This window comes from Pungitius pungitius, chromosome 10 (genome assembly GCF_949316345.1).
Source record: "Pungitius pungitius chromosome 10, fPunPun2.1, whole genome shotgun sequence".
NCBI lineage: Eukaryota > Metazoa > Chordata > Actinopteri > Perciformes > Gasterosteidae > Pungitius > Pungitius pungitius.
Genome location: NC_084909.1, coordinates 12,753,285 through 12,769,822, shown reverse-complemented (window position 1 = coordinate 12,769,822; position 16,538 = coordinate 12,753,285).

Sequence of the window (16,538 nt, the reverse complement as noted above, 5' to 3'; positions counted from 1 at the left end):
AGGTTAGCCTGGACCAGCCCTTAGTTAAGCTGTTTTAGGCTTAGACTGCCGGGGGACTTCTTAGGACACACCAAGCCCCTCTTTCACTCTCACACTCTCACTCTCTCCTCCCACAATCATCCATGTTTTATTAATGTACATCACTAATTAAGCTTCTTTCCGGGAGTTTTTTTGTGCTTTCTCGCCTAGCAGGTCTCCATGGATCATAGTTTCGTGCGGACCCCGGTTCTGACTCCTGGCTCACGGCTCTGCTGACACCTGCTGCGGCCATCATCATTACTTTAAATTAGGGCTGTCAAAAATAGCGCGTTAACGGCGTTAATCAGCTGTTTGTTGTTAATTACGTCAATTTTTTTGACGCATTTCACGCATGCGCAGTGTGACAAATTATTCAGGTCAGTAAAGTGCCTCTTCCTCTAGGGAATGCACTTCATCCTATACAACACATTACTGCCACCTGCAGGCATATGTCAGGACGTCAGGTTCAGCAAGTCGTTTGCGCCAGAGACCTGCACCCCTCCCCCCCCCCCCCTCCACGTTCTCGCGCAGCAGAACAGAGAAAAAAAGCTCCGCCCAGCAGAGCTTGGCTAAGAGCAGCGCTGAGGTAGAGGACCATCGGAGAGACCCGTAATACTGTTCTGAAACATGCGGAGGAAGGGAAGCCAATGCGATCTAAATCCTCCCGGGTATGGGGATATTTCACACTGAAATGGGGGTGGTAGCGGATTTCTTTGCAGCGCCAGTCGTTCTAATCGCCGCGCTCGACTTCAAGGTGTAACCTTTATTATTGTTCGGTCTGAAACGGCGCGCCCAGTGACGGGTGGTGCAGCAATATTGTTGTTCGGGTGGAAATCGGGAGAAAGGTCGGTCCGGGAGATTTTCGGGAGGGGCTTTGAAACATCGGGAGGGTTGACATGTCTGGTCATGTCTGGTCATCGCAGCCCTGAACCATCAGGAGCACAAACTCACAGCAGAGTGGGATAAACTGCAGAGGCTCGAGACCCTTCTAGAGCCATGCAGGGAAATCAGTCTGTGACTTGTCAAATAACATTGCTTTGATTATTTTCTGAAATGAATTAAAAAATCAAATATCAATAACATGTATTTATGTAAAAAATAATAATGATGATAATAATGATAATTATGTATCTGTGTCCTGTTATTTATCTTTAGTATGCATTTCAGAAAGAAAAAATGGTTAGGATTCAGGTGTGATTAATCATGATTAATCCACTGAAAATTCTGATTAATTTGATTAAAATTTTTAATCATTTGACAGCCCTACTTTAAATATAATTCATATTACTGTCATCAAAAACCTTCTTTCCCTCTTTCTGCTCTCCCCCCCCACAGAAGCCTCTGTGGATGGTGGTTCTATCTGATGGCGGTTGTCCCTGCAGTGGTCCTGCCGTACACCTGTTCTGCTACTTGCAATTACTTGTATAATTTCTGTTAGAGAAATTGAATGTATTGTATTGTACATCTTTTACATTGTTGATTCTGTACACATGACATCCATTGCAGTCTTTCCATCCCGGGAGAGGGATCCCTCCTCTCACGTTCTCCCTAAGGTTTCTTCTAGAGATGAGCGAGTACAGCATTATCTGTATCTGTATCTGTTGAACCATATGAATTATCTGTATCCGTATCCGTACTCGGACTGGGCGGGGCCTAACCCGGAAGTAGGAAGGATTTACCCCGTAAATTGTCGGGTTAAGCCTTTCTGCGGTTAAAACAGCATTCCTTCTTACAGTTTTTTTCAATCGCTAACAAGCGCTTGCCCATACTTTAGATAATTTTTCTAAACTCTTAACACAGACTCACATACAAAACACAATTGGCCAAATTGTTCATTTTCTTCTCAAAAACACATTGTTAAATATATACTAACTCTTAATTTCAAAACAGAACATGTTTTTCTTTACACACACTAACTTTACCAAAACACTGGAAATCTGACTCAAAATGAAATAATTCTGTCAAAGAGTAACATTTGTTTTCACTTCACAAGGTACATGCAGTCAAACGAAGTACACCAGGTTTCAGAATTTTGGCTATTGTTAAAATTATAAAAACTGCATAGATTTTTATGTTTCAGGTAACATGCAATCCACCATTTACACTAAATTTATTGGTTTGGAACTGTATGTGCACATGTACAGTAATGTTCACATTCAAACACATTCCAGTAAAAAGCAAATCAGTTATTTCTTACAGTAACTGTTTACCAAAGAAGGTACAGTAGAACAGACACGGTTTATTTTATTTTCAAGGTTTATTCACAAAATATCCATGAAACACAAGAGCATTCTGACCAAAAAAAAACAGCAAAAAGCCCAAATAAAAAGGGGGGGAACTAAAAATGGCACAAAATGTATGTATCTAATCCCTGCGATCTTCAGGGTTAGGCCACATGTTTTCGTCAACATCACATCTAATATCATCTAAGGCGATGCACCTGGGATAAAACCGCTTGGTATGTCGGATCCACCCTTGGCAATCTTGAACTGTGATATCCCTGCATCCAGCATCCATGGCTTCAAGTAGGGACATCTGGTCATGTGGCTGATGGTCATAAACCTTCCACCTCCATGCAGAAAAGAACTCCTCTATGGGGTTGAGGAAAGGTGAATAGGGTGGAAGGAAGAGACTCACCAGTACTGGGTGGACTTCAAACCATGCTGTTATTGCTTGTGAATGATGGAAAGCAACATTGTCCCAGGTAATTACCAAGGTCCTCATGTTTTCACCCTCCTGACCCTGCTCTGGTACCAGGCGCTGGTGGAGATCATTAAGAAACGCAAGGAGGCGCTCAGTATTATAAGGTCCAACCTGGCATCTGTGAAGGAGTAATCCTGTATTTGCCATTGCTGCACACATAGTAATGTTTGCCCCTCTCTGTCCTGGCACATCAACTGTGGCCATTTTTCCAATTATATTTCGTCCACGTCGACGCCTTTTGGACAGATTGAATCCTGCCTCATCAATGTAAATGAATTCATGAGGGGCCTGGTTGCTTCATCCGCACTCGGTGTTTGGACAATGTCCGCGTAATGGTTGTGAGGCTGATGCTTTCTATATTGGCAAATATCTCATGGTCCTCCACAATTCTAGTTTTGATTTCATGCAGTTTAATTGCATTATTTGCAACAACCATTTCTACAGAGGCAAGCTCTTGATCATTATTGAGGAGCTTTCCTCTTCCCCCAGAGGGTGGAAGACGTTGCATTCTGTAGAGAAAAATAAAAATATCAACATATGCATTACTGTATGACCTTATTGACATGTCAAATGAGAATAGAAACAAACCATGTAAAATGCAATACTTACCTGTTGGTTTGTTGAAAGATGCGAATAATGGAGGCAACCGTTGACCGACTCAAATTGGGTTGGACTCTTTCACCAGCCTCTCTTAGTGAGAGACCGTGGTTGATTACATGGTCAATGATAGTGGCACGAATTTCATCACTGACTACTTTTCTTGCAGCCCTTGGAATGCCACCACCACGCATTCTTACACCTCTACCTTGCCTTCTCCTTGGGCCTGCACCTGCACCTCTCACTGCTCCTCTCACGGCACCTCTTACTGCTCCTCTCACTGCACCTCCACCTCTCACTGCACCTCTTACTGCTCCTCTCACTGGACCTGGTCTTCTCCCTGGGCCCCTTGCTCTTCCTCGTCCAGACATTACAATGTTTGTCTTTTTCTGTTACTGTTTCCAAAAACATCACTCCTTAAAGTCCTCCTTTTATAGTAATAGAAAAAATAAGCCCCTGCCACTGAGTCTAAGTCAGACTGGAATCAGCTGTGGTTGGCCCAATTCACCAAACATAAATCAGCTGTGTCAATTATTCAATTGTTTGTTTATTATCAGCTATAGAGAGCTATAGAGATATATTTTTGATATATTTTGTTTTTGAACTGATATCATTTCAGAAGCAGAGGTTTTTATACTGTATTTAAGGTTTGGAATATTGTTTTTGCTATTGTGGGATGTTGTGTGTTAACATTTGTAAATACTACAAAAACAATCCATAATTTTGTTGGGAGGTATAGCTTGTCTGTTAAGAAAATGTAAGCATTGTGGAAATGTGTTCATTGACTGCATATTGTGTGAAAACGACATTAAATGTGTGAATGGTATGGCCACAAAAGACCGATGCTGTGCTAATTGTGTTTAGAGTTTTGAAAATGTGACTACTGTTTGGACAAACGCTTGTTAGTATGGAAGTAAATCTGTGCCATCGGGGGTTGAAATAAAAAGTTGATTGAATTTCTAGCACTGAATATTTATGCATTGAAATTATGTACCTGAATGTTTTTCAACATTAAAACACCGCAAAAAAATTCAACCTAAAAAAAAAAAATGTTGAAATATTCGAAATGGAGGCTACAATATTCAACCCCAAAAAATTCAACCTTGGCACACCAACATCCGGGACACTAAGGAAGAGCAATCGATTCTAGATTCAGGATCAGGAGCGTGCGTCAAGCTAAAGGAGCGAGCACCCAAAACACCTTCGGCTTCGGATTGTATCCATGTCCAATAATAACGGGACTTTAACTCTTCTTCATGCCATCAGTGTGGCAACGTATGAAGAAATACATAAAAGAACATATAATGTTCACCCTAAACCAAAACGTTTGCTTGCCACTGACGATATACAACTCTATTAAAATATACAAATCAACTAATATTCCTTAAGCTTGGTTGGCCGAGTGGGTAGCACAGCCGCTCTGTGGCACACTGTCATTTTGCACGACACGGTTTGAATCCCGGTTGTGGCGGACTTTTAATAAATGTTTTTTTAATGTATTTCTTCATACGTGGCAGTGACGTAGTGCTCACTTATACAACCGTAATCGCTGCAATGGATATGGGATGCATTTTTGAACATTTTCAGAACAATATGTTTGCAAATGTGTGACGACTCAAGTGACGGAGGCAGACAACACCTGCCTGCCGGGGGGAAACAAACACGCACCCGTAGCCAAACCAGTAGGCACGTAACACCGTCACTGAAAAATGGGTTCTCGTTTCAGACTTTACGAGCAAATACAGGATCCCTTTGAGATAAATTCTAAAGCCTCGCATTAAGACGTACATCCCTTTATGTAAGACTCTGCGCTACTTGCAGGTCGCTGTGTTGTGCCAGATCCTCAATAAAGTTTACCCATGGTCATGAAGACTCATTTAACGTTACGTGGACTTTGAATGTCGCTTAATACCCAACTGAGATCGGCTTGTGCCGCTGTGAAAAAGGATCCTTCCACCGACGCTACTGCGGTTATTCCTGCATGTCCTGTCGGGTTTATGCGTCTGCACGCTCCGCTAAAGCCGCTGCCCCCCCCACTACGATACAGCGGCTCATGTGCCTCTTCAAGCGCGTTCCTGGATTCAAAACTCCGCCAATCACTCCTAACATCTTGTCCAAGGATCTCAGCATTATTAAATGAATTCAAAACTAGAAGAAGAGGCGTATTGTGAGCGGCTGTACGTTCTCGTTTAACTTCCGCTTAGTTCATGTCCAATACAGTCTGTACAATGTACAAATGTCAGCTGTCTATTACGGAATCTTACAGAAACAAACCACACTGATGACATGAAGAAGAGTTAAAGCCCCGTTATTATTGGACATGTTTACAATCCAAAGCCGAAGGTGTTTTGGGTGCTCGCTCCTTTAGCTTGACGCACGCTCCTGATCTTGAATCTAGAATCGATTGCTCTTCCTTAGTGTCCCGGATGTTGGTGTGCCAAGGTTGAATTTATTTGGGTTGAATATTGTAACCTCCGGATGTTGGTGTGCCAAGGTTGAATTTTTTGGGGTTGAATATTGTAGCCTCCATTTCGAATATTTCAACATTTTTTTTTTTTAGGTTGAATTTTTTTGCGGTGTTTTAATGTTGAAAAACATTCAGGTACATAATTTCAATGCATAAATATTCAGTGCTAGAAATTCAATCAACTTTTTATTTCAACCCCCGATGGCACAGATTTACTTCCATAGTTAGCGACTGAAAAAAACTGTAACAAGCCCCACGTTTACCTGAACTCTACTAGTTAAGAACAACAAACCAAAGTAAAAAAAAATAAAGGCGAAGAAATCGTTTAAATTTATCGAGAAAGAACCTGGTGACTGAGGTAGGGAGAGAGGAGTTCTGTGTGTGAGTGAGCCGAGCGGGACACAGCAACACAAACAGTATGTGTGTAGTGGAGGGGCGCTGTGACTACCAGCCAATCACAGAACGCAGACACAGACAGCTACCCAATGAGGACTTTAATTCAATCCGAGCACAGATATTGACTCGTATTACTCGTATAATACTCGTACTCGGCAAAAGTGCTTTATCCGTACCGGATACTCGTTTCAGCCGAGTATCCGGCTCATCTCTAGTTTCTTCCCTTTTTTCCCCATTGAAGGGTTTTTTCATATTTTGGGGAGTTTTTCCTGTGCCGATGTGAGGGTTTCGGGACAGAGGATGTTGCATGTGTACAGACTGTAAAGCCCTCTGAGGCAAATTTGTAATTTGCGATTTTGGGCTATACAAAATAAAATAAAATGAATTGAATTGAACTGTGGTGCAGACTGATCGAAGCTCTTTCACCAGACGGATTGGCTCTCGTTTGGGATAGATTTCAGACAGTTGTCTACATAAAAGTTTTGGCGAATGGTGTTTAGAGCATCAGTGCTACACTTTCCTTCGTTGTCATCACCTGTCCGCTTCAGTGCAACATTGGCACATCTCGGTGATGAGACTGCTCCGAAGAGATGCACAGTCATCCGGTATTCTGCTAGCGGTTGGTTGGTGTCGCCATCTGGCCACCACAGGAATCTGAGGAACTCCACATCATTCTTTGGTATTCTTACTTGATGGAACATTCCTTCAATGTCCCCCATCACTGCCACTGGTTCCTGTCGGAATCTGAGGAGTACACCCAATAATGTGTTCGTAAGGTCAGGACCCGGCAACAGCTCACGATTTAAGGAAGTTCCTTGGAATGAAGAAGTGCAGTCGAACACCACCCGGATAGTCTTTTTTCTTTTGTGGTAGACACCATGGTTAGGAATATACCACAGTCTTCCGTCTGTTCGGGATAGTTGTTCCTCTGGCACTCTTTCTGCATGCCCATTCCTCAGGACGTCACACATGAAGCCATTATAGTCTTTCCGAAAGGATTCGTCTTTCTGGAATCTACGGGCAAGATTCAATACTCTTTGTTCCGCCACCTTCCTGTTGTTTGGCATACTGATGTTATCCTGACGGAAAGGAAGTCGTATTTTGTAGTGGACATCTTTCCTTTTGACTGAGCTGTTCATCAGGTTCAAAAATTTCTTGTCTTCAAACAAGTGCTCTTGTTTTTCATTGTAGGCCAACTCTGAAAAGTCCTGGTTGTATTGGTGTCTTAGAAGCTCTTCTAGCTTAGCTACTGATATTCTATTGGATGCTATCCGTGGTCGACCGTCCTCATCCATAGGTGCAGTGCTGCAGAGAGGTCAATTTATAGTCCAACCTAGGCATGTAAGGACTGCATAGGGCCACTTGCCTTGGCTATTGATCACTCTCAGTGGCTCCATAGCCTGTGGGACATTTGTACCGATCAATAGGCCTACTTCTGCTTTGATGGGTTTTATGTGGACCTCATTTAAGTAAGGAATTTCCTTTATGTCCGTTTCTGTAGGGATGTTTTCTTGATTGACAGGAACGGCGTTTTGTGTGAAGACTTCAGGAAGTTCTATGAAGCTGTTGCCTTCCAGGCTGCATACTTCCAGTCCTCTTATCACGTGGGTTTTCACAGGTTTCTCATGACCCATCGTTTTGAGTAAGATTTCGGTTTTCTGGAAAACCTGATGGACAGACAACTGTTCCATCAGGTTTTCTGTGACAAAGGTAGCAGTGCTTCCGGGATCTATGAATGCATACGTCTCTATCAAACGGATGCCTTTGTGTGCCTTTATTTTTACAGGTACTACTGCTAATCTATGATCTGTGGTTCTGCCCCACTTTTGTGCTGTTGATGACACCATAGCAATTTGTGCTGCAGAAGAAACCTTAGCCATCCACTTGCTCCTGGTGTCTGAATCCCACTTAGCTACCGGCCTATTGTCTCCTGGAGTAAAGTTATCTATATGTAACACAGTGGGGTGTTTTTTCTCACAGTAACGACATGTTAGACGTTTCTTGCATTGTTAATTCATATTATCTTTGACCAAGCAGGCAAAGTAGAGTCCATTTTTCTTTAGTAGCTCAACTTTCTCTTTGTGGGGAATCTTTGTTTATCATTTCACATGTTTCCACCACATGATCTCCATTACAGAAAGCACAAGGTTTGATGAAGGCGTCCATGGGTTTACGGATGCCCTCTGGCCTCTCCGGCCTCTCCTGTGCATTAGTTTTCATGTGGGTTTCTGTCTTGGGCATGACAGTTGTAGCAAAGCTTTTCTTGCTGCTAGGTCTTGTATACTGTTGGTCTCTTTGGAATGTTCTGCTGTTTGTGCTTCCGGCAGGGTCTTGGATATCCCCCGAAGACTGGATCTTGGATGATTCTGACCTGCCTTTCCAGAAAGAAGACAAGGTCATTGAATTTAGGTCTCTGGTGTGTTCTTTCCGTGATGTCACACACAGTAGATGATGGTGAGTCCAACTCTGACATGTATGAGAGGTTCTGAACTGCATTACCACAGCCTTTTAGATAGAGGGCGTAGCTATGAAGTGCCTTTCCATCATCTGTACGGATTTGGTTCCAGTTTAAGGCCTTTTTGATATATGCAGAAATTACTTTGAAATCATCTCCAAAGTGATATTTAAGCAGGCGCTTTGCTTCCTCATAGCCAGTTGTGGCGTTCATGTGAAAGCAGCTTTGAACTAGCTCATTTGGCTGTCCAAAAATTATATTGTTCCAGAAAGTACAGTCGGTCCTCATTACTGTTGGTTTTATCCTCGATGTTGTGCTTAAAAGCCTTCATAAATGATCTGAAGCTGAGAGGATTGCAGTCAAACGTCGGCACCTCTCTTTGGGGGAGTTTAGACTCTTTCTGCTGTATCACTAGCAAATCTGTCAAGTCTGTCTGTCTTTGTAGAATGTTTGTGAGATCTATGCTCTGAGGTGTTTCACTTCTGGGTGTGGCTTCGCCTCTTCTGTGTGGTCGGTCAGAAACCACAGCTCTGTGTGTGTGAGGGTTTGCTGTCACCCTTGGTGGTTGCTCAGGTCCTTTTGAGATTCCAGTCAATGTTGGATTCAGAGTATGCATTATTCCTTGTAAGGATCTTTTCGGTATGGTTCCTATCCGTGCAGACTCCATTTGTGTTAGATCTCCTCTTTTGTCAGATGCCTCTATTTCTTTTCCTGATTCTGATGCTTCGTCACTTTCGAATTCTTCTAGAGCCTTTAACCTTGCATCAGCTGCAGCAATATCTGCCTCCAGATCCAGGGATTCCATTTTTAACCCCAGCTCAAGCTTTTCCTTTTCCAGTTCGTGTTTCCTTTTCAGAGCTTTAGCTCTGGCCTGCAGAGCAGCTTTGTCTGCAGCTATCTTCATGCGTGCTGAAACCATAGATGAAGAATTGGAACCTCTGGAGCGTCGTGAGCCAGTCTGTGAGACACTGTCTCCAACATCCACCAGAGTATGTGGGTCGGGCTGAGCCCTTTTCCATTGATCCACATCAGTCAGAAAAATGTCATAATCTGCGATTTTTGGATCATACCAGTCCAAACTTTCATTCCTTCTTGCTTCCTCAGGCAGCAGAATCTGAACAGATTCATGACACAATTTAAATTCCTCCAGCAATCTTATATTATGAACATTATAATATACATTATGAACATTGGCACCTTCTTTCATCATTAATTTTATTTCATTAATTTTCCGAGTACAGTTGGAGTTTTCCTCTACGCGTGGCGCTTTATTTTGTTGTGCCGTCTCACTCATACCGGCTTCCGTGACTCCCCGTTCAGTTCCTTCTGCCATTATTTGGGTTTTCAGCGTCAGCTGTCAATATTCTTTAGTGTTTCAGTTACGTCTTTATTTAATTTTACTTTTTACTATTTGTGCGCGCGGCCGTGCTTTGTTTGAACCGCGGTGTCTTTAAGTGATCTAGTAATTTAAATTTTATGGATTTATTTGTTGTTATTGAACGTTTCCTTTGGTTCCTTCTGTCGGTTTTAAGGTTTTAATGTTAAGGTTCTGGCCGCAGTCCAGATCAATCCAAGACGACGTGACTCCCGGGACAGCCTGTTCACTTCCACCTTGCCTGGCGTTCCTTCCTCGCGTTCGGATGAGGTATTTTTGACTTGTTGTAGGAGCGGTCGGTAAAATCAAAGCGCATTTGCTCGTATTGTCACTTCAATATTCTTTTATTCATTGTTTGGCCAAAAAACAACATAAATCACACTCATAATAAACGGAGAATTCAATGCTTAATGCGTAATGCGGTCAAAAATAGTATCTCCTTCCGCTCTCAAAATAGAAAACCCCACCTGGCCTTAATCAGGTAACATTTAAATAACCGACGCCCCCTGACGTCATCATTAACTCATCACAAGTAAATCAACAGAAAAGGCAGTTTCATTACGTACAGTACAAATGTAGTGGAATGGCTTCTACACGTGTGGTGTAAAATATTTTAGAATATTGTTTTTATACTCAAAACACACAAATACACGGTAACAAATATATTTTATTTTCCCCACAACAACAATGCACACAGTGTACATCCCAACCAACACAGAGTTGCAAATACAGTGGTCTACATACAAAACAACAGAAGAATTTACTATATACACTTACATTTCAAAAAAATTGTAAAACTACACTGCATCCTCTCTTCTGTTTCGGTCTGTTCCACAGCACCTCATCCACATCACAAGCAATGTCTTCCCTGGCCAAGCAGCGGGGGAAATATCGCTTAGCATGTCGAATCCAGCCATGAAAGCATCAACTGCTATATCTCGACATGCGTCATCCATAGCTTAGAGAAGGGGTATATGCGTTTGTGGATTTCGGTCATACACTTTCCATCTCCAGGCAGAAAAGAATTCCTCAATAGCTTTGGTCAACAAAAGTGGCTCAGATCTCATCAGAGTTTACGGTCCTTGGCCTTCCTCATCCTTGTCCTCCCCTTGTCCTCCTACTCTTACTCTCACTTCTCTGGCTCTGGCTCTGTTTCTAATGTTGGCATCCATTGCTCAAAAACAGAAGAGCTCACCTGTTGCCCTTTTATGCAAAAGCTCTGATTCCTAATTGTAACACTGTGTGACAGGTGTTTGCCCATGTGATGAGTCAGTGTGCATAGTAGGGCAATTGACTTTAGAATTTTGAATGACAGTGTGTTTCTTGTGAAAACAAGATTTTCTTCATGAAAATTGTGCAGAGAATGCAGAGAATTGTGTGTAGGGTTTTGAAAAAAGTGTGCTTTAGAACTGAAATTTGAGTGTAAAGCAGGAATTGTGCTTGTAGTTTAGCAGAATTGATTCAGGGTGTTGGTGCATGAGTTATATGTTGTGGTCATTGTGTGTCAAGTACCAGTATTTGTGTGTAAACAATTGAGAAAAACTGTAAGCACCTGATTGGTGTGTCTGCAATTAAGTAAACGAGTGTTTGCACACCTGATGACTGTGTTGAACCAATTGGTTGGATGGTGTGGTAATTTGACAGTCAGTGCTGTGATAAATATGTTGGCAAGAGCATGGTTCTGTGATCTTTTTTTTTTTCTTTAGTAAAACAAACAAAATGTTAATAATTAATAATTTTATCCTACAGCTTTTTATGCCACTTCATTAAAATGTGTATGAGAAAAATATACACACATATATTTACTGTGCTTTATTTGTGCATACAAAATCAACACATGAGATGTGTATCAAGTATGTCAATTGGAAACGTCATCCAAAATATCAAGCCTTTTGAAAGACATGCATGTAGATGTCCCATCCAGAAGAAGAGGAATCTATTGCACTGCAGCAGGACCTTCATGGCCCTCTACTACAGTGACCCAGGCTGTGGATCAGCAATCAGGTTCCTCATCATGTTTCAGCCTGGAGGATCTGAGACCCAACACATCAGATTCGGTCGGCGAGAACCAAGCCCATAGGATTTATTTAAATTGTATCATTGATGCATAGCTAACGTTAGCTAACATGGACACGTCCAGGTGCGCGCAACCACTGTCAGCCCACTGCAGGCTTATGTGTGCTAACATTACATGCACGTAGAAAGTGGGGCTTCATGTCAACACAGGAGCACTCCATGTCGTTCTTAAAACACTAACAACATAAAAACAACGTAAAGTGCTGCTCCATTTAAAATGATTTGAAATACAAAGTCCGCTTACCTCCGTGTTGCTCTTCGCAGTCTTCTCCCGTCAGAGTTTAATGGCGGAACAAACGCCCAGCGCCCAGTCGATCCACCAATTGAAACTCCTGGTTCATTCAGCGGCGTAAGCCCCGCCCACTACGTACAAAATCTAAGAGCAAAACTTTTAGATTTTTCGCGACCAAAGGTTTTTTTTTTCGAGAGCAAGGGGTTTTTTTCGAGACCAAAAGTTTTTGTTTTGAGATCAGAAGTTTTTGTTTTGAGAGCAAAAACAATACTTTTATAAGCAAAACTAACAAATAATTAATTCTCAGTTTATATATTTTTACTTACAAACTTTATTTTTGCCTGCAATGCAAGAAATTTGCTCTCAAAACATTTTTTTATTTGTATGATAAAGACACAAATTTATCTTCATACTAAACTGCATCATGAGGGTGCAATCCCCAAAAGTGGTGATTTTGGCCCGCAAATCTTTTCTCAATTTTCGCTACACATGACCAACTGGATCTGTGCTTGAAGTTTCGCTTTGGACGCTCCCAGCAGAGATAGAAATTGGGAGGGTGGTCGGTCAAAATCACTAAGGGGACCGTGACCGTGCCTTTGAATCTTCAGAACCTCTTTGAGAAAATGTGATTTGACCTCCATGACAGAGTGGCTGTGGAGTTTGTGTCAGAGCAGGAAATCACTTTATGATGACAATGCCATGTGTGATTAGACACAAAGTGACTTTCTGTCACATCCAGCCTTTGTTCTCAGCACCCTGACAATAGGGGGTTGTCATGGCTGTAGGGCTGTGTTTAGATGAAAGGCATTTACTACTCTTGTGACTCCTCTTGTATATTTGGTCAAATCATGATCGAGCTTTGTCTTTGTTTAGGTGCTAGTAGTTGTCTACTATGTAAGGATTTTCTCTCACATATTTAATGCAGTTTTTGGTTCATTATTTTCACTCTTCAAATTTTTTAATCTGTGAAGTATTATTTTCACCAACACATTATTTGTCTTGATAGTTGATTGTTGTATGTGTTTTAATAAAGTGAGTCTAACTCTCCTGTCTTTGCTGTAGCTCCAGTCCGTTGGATCCCCACTGGTTCAACATCTATGGAAATTCGGGGATGGTTCCCCACAAAACACAGGCCTTCATGTGTGACCTCACCATTCATACACGGCCCTCCCTTTGATGTGTTGGAATCTTGTGGTCTGTGGGTATGGCCACCACAGCATCCCAGCATCATGTTAGCACCAGATGTTTTGAAACATCAATAAACAATAAACATGAGTAACAATACAGTGACCCGAAATACTTGCCTGTTGTTCTTGCATGATAAGTCCTTCTTGTTTGAAGAAAGATACATTGGCTCCCTGGAATATTTGGGCTGTCTAGCAGGATTTGCTCATCAGCTCCAAGGTCGGCATGGCAACATGGTGACACCTTTTTGATTAACATACGCTCTCCACTCAGACAGCCTGAAGACGACAAAACAATACAAGGCAGAAGTCAGCTATTAGTCTGGTGGCATGTTTTCAACCTCCACTTGATCCCTCTTGGGAAGCTGTGTGTGTCTGTGTGCACGTGTGTACGTGCGTATATGTGTGGATCTTTTACTAGACAGAGAGGCCCATTAATAAGATAACTGGAGTTTTGACTCGTATTACATGATTTTTACATGTCATCCGCTGAAAGGCCTTAGAAAAACAACAAAATGAATAATGGTGACGTCCATAACCTGAGTATATTTATTTACCCCGGTAGAGATCACCTCATCTATTAGAGTCAGGATGGTGAGGTGTAGTAGATAAAGGATTGACACATCAGGAGACGTGTTGTAGTGTGCCCTCTTCTGGTCCAACGCACAGGGAACAGCTGTCCAGACATGAAGTCAGTGAGACCAAAAACAGACAGAGAATGCCTGTGACTGTAGGTAGGTTGTATAATGACGTATTAGTTATGACAAATAAAGTGTGATTGTGCTGTAAACACAATTCTCACCATACATTTTACATTCTAGAATTCAACAATATTTTAACTTCAAATTTTTCCATAACAACAGTCAATATACAGGATAATGTTGGCCTGTTAGGTATCTTTAGTTTTTCTATTGTCAGCAAACGGGATGAAAACTGCCACAGCAACGGTTCATGAGAAAAAAAGCTTCACATTTTAAATATTTGGTACAGACCTTCAGAAGACATTTGTGTCCCCTGCATACTATTGTTTATTTTTTGGGACCCCTGTAATACCACAAGTATGGTAAAAGTTAGGTAATGAGAGACGGTGAAGCACATTGTGCTCGTTTAATGGAAACTGTATAAAAATGTGGGATCATACCTGCCTCCAAGTAAAAGCGTGCAGGTTTAAAGACATTCAGCTCGAGGGAAGACAACCCACAAACCCTCTCTTTTCTTCCTTTCTGTTGTATATTAAAACCGTACATTGAAATCTGCTGTAACAGCTATTGTGTTTAAACTGGAAGGCAACATAAAATGTAAAATTCATAAAATATATTTGAAATGGAGAAAAATATATGATATACACATGCACACCTTTGATTGCTCTTTGGTTCATTCATTTATTTGTACACTCTCTGGTCCTTTGTCTGCTGTGTGGATGTAACAGTAGACTGAACATTGTAATGAAAAACCAATTAGCTGCTTTTGGCACCAAACACCCAATGCACTCATCCCACCTGAGACAGGCTTTGTGTTCCAAGGCCTCGTTCTACCTTTACCTACTCCTCATGGCGTTTTGTGGCTCTCTTATTAAAAGACATGCTGACATGGCAAAGAATCTATTGCTTTGGCTGAAAAAATGACGCTGCTGTAGCCACTCCATTATTACCTCTATTGCAGCTCCCTCTTACAAAGCTGAAGAGAGTGGAGACAATAGTGGAATAGGAGGCTGATTGTGATTGATGGCTTCCCATTAGCCAGTCTGTTATCGCTCCGGCTGGGGGGAACAACCACTGAGTTGTAACACAACACATTACCTGGGTCTTTCTGCCCAACCCCAGCCGAAAGGCGCTTATATAAAATATAGACACCTTTCTCCAAGATCCTCATTCCCTGCTCACTCTGGCTGCTATGCTGCCAGCTGTGATTTGCTGAGCCTTCCCACTCAATAAACACATCATTAGTATTCATATGTAGTGGAGCCATTGTTGGAGGTATCTGCATCGCTCTGTCTGTCCTAATTGTGGATGTATGTCTTGTCACCAGGTCTGAGTTTTTTCCTCTTTTTTCCTTTTACCCTTTGGTGCTTCCTGTCAAAATGATTGATAGGGACCAGTCTCCTGCATTACACCAACAAATGATTTGGCCCTTGCTGGCAGACCTTGGCCAGAAGGAAATCAATATTTCACCATTAAAACCTATCAGAGGAGAGTTAGGGCAGCGACTGTCAGAGGCGACATTATCAGGCCGCTGCAACATTAAACCTAACACCTGCAGCACTTGAGTAATCAATATCTAGTGGTTCACAGATAAGTCGTGGTCACCTTTGAAGCAGTGATGGATGTCTCCAGGGCAGTGATTCATGTAGTGACACCGTTTAACAGGGTTGTATTCCGGTTTAGACGGTCATCCTTCAGAGACTGGCTGGAGATGGAGTGCTGTGGTTCCCCACTAAGACCTACTTTATTGTATTTGGCCTGTCCTCCTTATTGGCAATAACTGCATGAATTTCATATGTTTTGTTGCCCACTGTCCACATCCAGTTACACACAGGTGTAGGAATCCCACACTTGAAAGGTAGGTTTGATTCTGGGTTATTGTGCAAGTTTATGATTAACTGGCACTGTGAACTAATGCTGCTGTGGAGCTGGTCAGTGTACTTTTCGTCTTGTCACACTGGATCTGATATCAGACAGAAGTGTTAACTCTTTACACTTGGTTTCCTTCTTCAATCACACATGAGCTCCATTCTGCAAACCACCTAGACCAACAGACCCACCTGAATCCAAACATTCTAGTCGACGAGTTGAAGACAAATGTTGTGCCTGTGTTTCAAGAGTGCAGCTGCGTGAGAGAAAGTAAGAAAAACAGATCTGGCAACAGGTGTTCCGCGATATTCAGAGGATATGCAGCATATGTAAAATGAATTGTTAAAAAGAACGATTTGAGACAAGCAGGAAAGAAGGACCATGATACGCCAACAATGACGACAGGAGACAGCAGCTGAGAGGTTCAACCGTTCCCGCTACTGTTTCATGGTTCAGATTGAATTT